Source organism: Balaenoptera ricei, chromosome 3 (genome assembly GCF_028023285.1).
Source record: "Balaenoptera ricei isolate mBalRic1 chromosome 3, mBalRic1.hap2, whole genome shotgun sequence".
NCBI classification, from domain to species: domain Eukaryota; kingdom Metazoa; phylum Chordata; class Mammalia; order Artiodactyla; family Balaenopteridae; genus Balaenoptera; species Balaenoptera ricei.
Window position 1 is genome coordinate 152,260,596 of NC_082641.1, and position 6,925 is coordinate 152,267,520.

The following is a 6,925-nucleotide window of genomic DNA, read 5'->3' on the forward strand; positions in this document are numbered from 1 at the left end:
TTACCCTTAATTAAGAGAAAACTTTCTAGAAGACCACTGTGATGGGTGACTCACTGCGACATGGGTGTCCCTGAGCTGCAGGAGGGTGGGGCTCAGCCTCGTGGCTCTGTGTCCCCAGCCCTTGGCTTTGGGACCCACACAGAGCAAAGGCCTGGCAGGTGCTTGTTGGGTGAAGGAGTAGGAACGGCTTCATTCAGAGAGTTCTCGTTTCTGCCTCATCCCCCCGGGGCGTGGAGTTGCAGACTGACATGGGGATTTGCAGGGAAGCAGGAGAGAGAGATATCTAAGCACTGGGTCCTCAGGGCCAGGCCGAGCGAGGTCTGTGACTTCATAGCCAAGAGACCTTGAACAAGTCGCTTAACATCCTCAAGTGTGTCTCCTTATCTCTGACATGGGAATCACCATGGTGACCACGCAGAGGGAGGCTGTGAATTAAACAAAGTCCTGCATGTCTGCTTGCTGTATAGTCAGTGCTCAATAAAAAGAAAAACTTAACCAGGCCTAGACCCAGAGCCCGTCCCGAGATAGGGAGACTCTTCTCAAGAGCTTCTGCCTCATCATCCACGGATCTTGGGATTAGTCTCATTACTGGACAGGCCTGGCATCGAAGGGACCCCGGGCAGCTGGGCTGGTCCTTGCTGTTTAACTGAGCACGTGCATTCACTCAGTCAGTCTCTCATTCGTTCATACAAATATCAGTATTTATCGAGTGCCTTCTACATGCTGCCTTGTGCTGGGGTTTGGGCTAAAAGAATAAGTGAAAGGTGGCCTGATCTCAGTTCTTGAAGCTCCTAAGCCAGCAAGAAACAAACAAGCAAAGTCAAGATCAAAATCATTTGGGGTCCAGATCAGTAGGTGGTCAGGGAAAGCTTCTCTTGCGGGCAGTATTTGAACCGAGATCTAAATAACAAGGAGCGGCCATGCTCGGGCCGGAGGGAAGAGGGACCTGGGAAGGAAGCAATAGTTCAAAGGCTTGGAGGTGGGGACAGGACTGGTTAGGGGGCAGGTGTGGCCAAGGTTGATGGAACAGCAGGATGGGGGTAGCAGATGGTTTCTGGGAAGCCCCGGGAGAGCTCATTTCATAGGAAGTCTGCCCGGAGGACTGGGGCTGGGCCCAGAGTCCAGAACATGTACTGAGAGTGGGGTGCTTTCACCAATGTCTCCCTGGAGGCCTGCTCTGGCCCCCTCTTTGCCCTACACCTGCTTTGACTCTGCACTAAAGGACAGATCATTCAGAATAGAGGCGTAGCTCCGCCATTATTATGCGTGGCGCACTTTCTCCCAGTGCCTGTCTCCCTGACCTTGGGGGGTCACGCCTGGGTGGAGGGGGTGAATATGCCTTCCTGTCTGCCACCAGGCTCTCCTGCTGCTCTTAGCGTGTGGAGCACACACTGGTGCTGGCCGCCAGGGGTGCAGGTAGTCCTGCTGGAATCGGAGGTACCCTTCCCCAGCTGGGTCCTGATTGGGGCAGTGGTCAAGTAAGCTCCACGGTGGGCCCATCCTCCAGGCCCCCAACCTGAGATCACTCCCATGACCAAGCCTTCCTTGGTCCCAGCTGTGCAAACAGAGGACCTGCAACCACCCTGGATGTCGGGTCTGGGGTCCCAACACACGTTGGCGTGACCAGCCAATTCACAAAGGGCTACCTGCTTGGCGTCAGGCACCAAAGACCCTCTGGTGATGTGGAGCCTGATGCTCTTCCTGTCAGAAGGAGCTAAGAGACATTTAACCCAGCCCCATTCATTCATTCGTTCATTCAATAAATGTTTGTTAAGTACCTACCATGTGCCATGCATTATATTAGTGCCATGTTATGTACTATACATGTGGTGAACAAAATACAAATGATTCTGGTCTTCACAGACATCAGTATTTTTAAGGGGGTGAAGACACACAAAACCAGGAAACCTACAAATACGTAATTCTGAACACAGTAAGTGAGAGAAAACACAAGAGCAAGACATACAGCATATGTTACAGATCCAGTTTGGTCAAAACTGATCTAATGGTCCAGGTATGAAGGCTCAGGTAAGGTGCCAGCCACATATAAATACCCAGAATGCCCGTATCATCTGTGAAGTTCATTACTAATAATACTGCCAAAATGAATAAATATGAAAACCATGTTGTTGAGAAAGTCTGAAATGTGGTCAGTATTGAGATTAGCTGGCGAATCCTGATGTTAATGAAAGTGGTTAAATTTGACAATCATTGACTGTGTTCGTAAACTCAGAGATGGGAACAGGTGAGAGGTTTATGGAGCATCTCCTGTGTCAGGCTCTGTGGGGGGCACTGGGGGTCCCCAGGATGTTAAATGTTAGCTAGAAGTAAAGTGTTCCTGCCTGCCTGCCCCTTGGAGCACCTCACGGGGCCTGCCCGCGCCGTGCCATGTGAGGCATGGCCAGGCTGCAAATTCCCGCTTGTCTGTTTTGTTTTGCTTCAAGATTTGACCTTGTTGCCAGATTTCTGTCGAGATTAACCTGACAGAGTTCCGAATGTACTTCATTCTACGGCGGGTTAGGTTTCCACAGTCGATGAAGTCAATTATGCCTACATCTCCGTGAAGCAGGCGCAGAAGGGGAGGTTTGCGTGGCAGAAAAATCTCTTTTTAGATTGGGCAGAATAGAATTCATGCTTGAGAAGAGTGCTATTTCTGTCTCTAGTCTCATTTTGTACCCATTTCAGTTTGAAGCTGTGTCCCATTCCAGTGCAAAACCCTCTTCCTCCTCCTCCTCCCACTCATCTCCTCCTCCTCCCCCACTCATCTCCCCCTCCTCCCCCCACTCATCTCCTCCCCCTCCTCCTCCCCATCTCTTCCCCCTCTTCCTCCTCCCCTTCATCTCCTCCTCCTTCCCCCACTCATCTCCTCCCCCCACTCATCTCCTCCCCTCCTCCTCCCCCATTCATCTCTTCCTGTTCCCCCCACTTATCTCCTCCCCCTCCCCTCCTCCCCCTCATCTCCTCCTCCTCCTCCTCCCACCACTCATCTCCTCCTCCTCCCTCCACTCATCTCCTCCTCCTCCCCCACTCATGTCCTCTTCCTCCCTCCACTCATCTCCTCCTTCCCCTCCTCTCCCCACTTATCTCCTCCTCCTCCCCCCACTCATCTCCTCCTCCTCCCCCCACTCATCTCCTCCTCCTCCCCCCACTCATCTCCTCCTCCCCCTCCTCTCCCCACTTATCTCCTCCTCCTCCCCCCACTCATCTCCTCCTCTTCCCCTGACTCATCTCCTCCTCCTCCCCCCACTCATCTCCTCCTCCTCCCTCCACTCATCTCCTCCCACGCCTCCTCCTCCTTTTCCTCCTCCCTCCTCATCTTCTCTCCCCTCCTCCCCCTTATCTTTCTCCCCTTCCTCCACTTCTTCTCCCATACCCCCTTCTGCCTCTCTTCCCTCTCCTCCTTTTAAAATTAATCCACATTTATTTGGCTTTGATTTGGGGTATAGTTGCAATTAGGAGATTTAATGTTAGAGGAAAATCAGATAACCGTGGAGCTGCTGACCTAATTTATATGAGTTCCTCTGTTTTTCTCTGTAAAATGGGAATGGTTCAATACCGCATGTATTTGCACATATATTTGTTTATGCCAGTTTTCTGGGTTCTGTGAGGAATAAAAAAAGGAATTAATAGGACAATATCCTCCCTCTTAATAACTTCCTATCTCAGTGGGAACCTCCTATCTGATGGGGACTTTCTGTCTCAGGACACGAGACAGATCACAGTATGTACATAATTGAAAGATCGAGAGGCACAGACATGAGATGCTAGCAGAGATCGGGGTCACTGTGGGCTGGAGGAAGGCTCTGTAGACAATGTGGTGCTTAAACTGAGTCCTGAAGTTGGAAGGATCTGGAATCGGAGGGCTAGGCACTCCTGATTCTGATGGAAGGAACAGGTATGTTCATAGAACCAACTTGTCTGTCCCTAGATTCCCTGTTCCTACACTGCGGGGACCTGCCTTCTTGTTTTCGTGCCCGTCTGCCCTGCACTGCAGTCTCCTACCCCCAAATCTTTTTGGTATCGGGCTTTCCTCTCCCCTTTCCTCTCACTGGCAGTGACCAGCCCTGTCAGCTGTGCCCATTGTCCGGGAGATGTTTCCCTCGGCTCTCCCAGGAGGACCAGATGTCCTAGTACAACGGGAGCAATGAACGTGGCAGGAAGGGCTTGGGCTCTGAGCTCACACTGACTTGAGTCTGGATCCTGCTCTGACTGTGGACCTGGGCAAGCCAGTTGACAAGTTGAGCCCCCCGATCCTCTCCTCTAACCCGAGGGTGATAATCCCCACCTCGCAAAGCTGTTTTCAGGAGGAAACAAGATAATGCATGGGTCTGGTGCAGGTGAAGACTCTCCCAAAATACTAGTTCCAACTTTTCCCCAGTTCATTTCAGCTAAGCGCAATGGATGGCAAAGAGAACCAGCCAGGGGGCCAGAGCGAAAGCCCTCACACCATGGAAGCTGATCACACTGGCCTTGGTTCCTGGTTCCTGGGTCAAGGAGAGGTATCTTTTGGATGAGTGACTTATCCACTGGGAGCTGCACTTTCCTCCTCTGTCAAACAGAGGTATCCAGGATCCCCCCAGGGCCGTGCTCAGCGTGAAACTAGACAATGCAGGTGAAGAGTTGCACCCGGTGGCTGGAGTATAGAAAGTGCTAGCTATGGTGACCGCGGCTGATCCAAGGCCTCAGAAATGGTACCCTCCATGGCATCGGGCAGAACTTTTGTACCAACCTTAGAAAGATGATGAAACAAGTTGGAAATGGCATCAGGTCTTTGCATGGAGTGGCTCACCATCTCTAATAATGGTATCTGCAGGCCGGAAGCATGTTTGGAAATAGGACTCGGGAGCCCGGATGTAACTGATTTGCTTGCGTTGCCCTTTGGAGCTCATGCACACATCCTGCCCTCCTCAGAATTCACACAATCCCAAGAGCTCATCATATCTGGAGAACAGAGTAACCAAACCTGAGGCAGCTCGCATTCTAGGGCGCTTTGTTCACTCACCTTAAAAACAAACCCAGCACGCTGACAACAACCCACCAGCCTGCTTCAGGCGGGGCAGAGCCCAGGGACTGGAGAGTTCTCCTCACCTCTGATCAGAGTGACAGCAGCAGAGATCAAAGTTTAAGGCACTGATTATCTGTCTGGTTCGGGGTGCCCAGCGGGACTAAAGGGGCTTGGAGCCCAGAGAGGGTGGTTGGGTAGAACTGAAAAAGGAAGGCCGCTCAGCTGATAACAAAGCCAACCCCACTGAAGTTTTAATCAGAGCTCTGAGTGCCCCGGGCCTTCTCTGCGACTCGCCTGGAGGGCCTGGTTCAGTTATTTTCAGACTTCTCAGGTCCATGGAGGTTTGGCGGGCATGAGGAACAGAACAGAGGGACCCAACTGGAATAAGTCCCCAGGAGTAGAACTGCTTGCAGGAAAATCAAAGTAATAAATATCTGGACATATTTTCATGCTTCTAGACTGGCTTAAAATGCATCATGTTACCGGAGCCTGCCCTTATGATGGGAAAGTGGGCCATGAAACTGATAAGAACAGGAAGGTGTTCACCCCCTCTCCCTCAATGATATTTGACAGCAATAATTATTATTATGATAACAACAGAAGCAACTTACACTGATTGAGTCCTTCCTATGTGCCAGGCAGTTTTCCAGGCACTTGACATACATTAATGCATTTAATCCTCACCACAACTCTATGAGGTAGCGTGCTAATATCGATTTTACAGAGGGGGAAACAGGAGGCTCAAAGAGCAAGTGCAAGAACCAAGAGATAATATTCTTAGACCAGTGTGGTCCCAGCCATCAAAGAGCCTGCAGTCCAGTGATGGGTCATTAGGTTTGAGGAGTGGATAAATGAATCAATCAGTAGCTGTAGGCAGACCATTATGCATGACGTGAACGCAAATAAGAGATGCAGACAATTAGAAAGGAGAGGTTGTCTGAGCCTGAAAAGATTGGTAGGATTCCAACAGTTGATCAAGATGGAAGGGGGAAGAAGGGACTTCTGGTGGAGGTCACTGCTCAGGAAAAGCCCGAAGCAAGTCTGGACGAAAGGATCCTAGTGTGGCTGGCCTTGGGATTCACAGAAGGCAGGGCTAGGAAAGGGAGGTGGAGCTGGATTGGGAGGCCTTGAATGCCGAGTGGAAGGGACTAGGTCTTTTTTGGTCAACTGTAGGGCACAACTGAAGTTTGGAGCCCTGGAGGCCCAGGACACTGCTCTTCCTCTTGGCTTAGGGAAGGAAGTAGAAGGAACAAAGGTGACCTTTGGAGTCAGGCAGTCGGCTTTAATCTTGATCTTCCTCACACATTTGCTCTGTCTTCCTTGAGGAAGTTACCCAACTTCTCCAAGCAAAGCAGATACTTACCTGCATTTCGGAGGTTTTTGGAGACCATTAGGTATGATAATGTATGTAAAGTGTAAGGTGTATAGTAGGTGTTCCATGATGGTGGCCAATATTATTTACTAATAATATGAACTCTCTTGTTTATTTTCTTTTTTGTACCTGTTTCCAAAAGCAGGTCTGCAGACTCCTAGGGATTCCCCCAGACACTGTTAGGGGGTTCTTGAGGTTAAAACTGTTTTCATAATAACTCTGGGACATTACTTGCATTTTTCATCCTGTTGATATTTGGACTGGTGGTGAGTAAAACTGCTGGCATCTTAGTACAAATCAAGGAAGCAGCACCAAAGTGTACAAGGAATCATTGTGTCCTTCACTATCATACATATACCAGCTTCACTTAAGAATGTCCTAAATGAAGCAGTAAAATGATTAACTTTAGAAATCTCCTCCCTTGAGTACCTGTCTTTTTAATGATCTGTGTTTAGAAAAAAAAAAAAAAAAAAGAAAGCTACATAGAAAGCACTTCTGCCGCATACCAAAGCACAATGGTTGAAGGTAAGGACGAGAAAAACACGTGT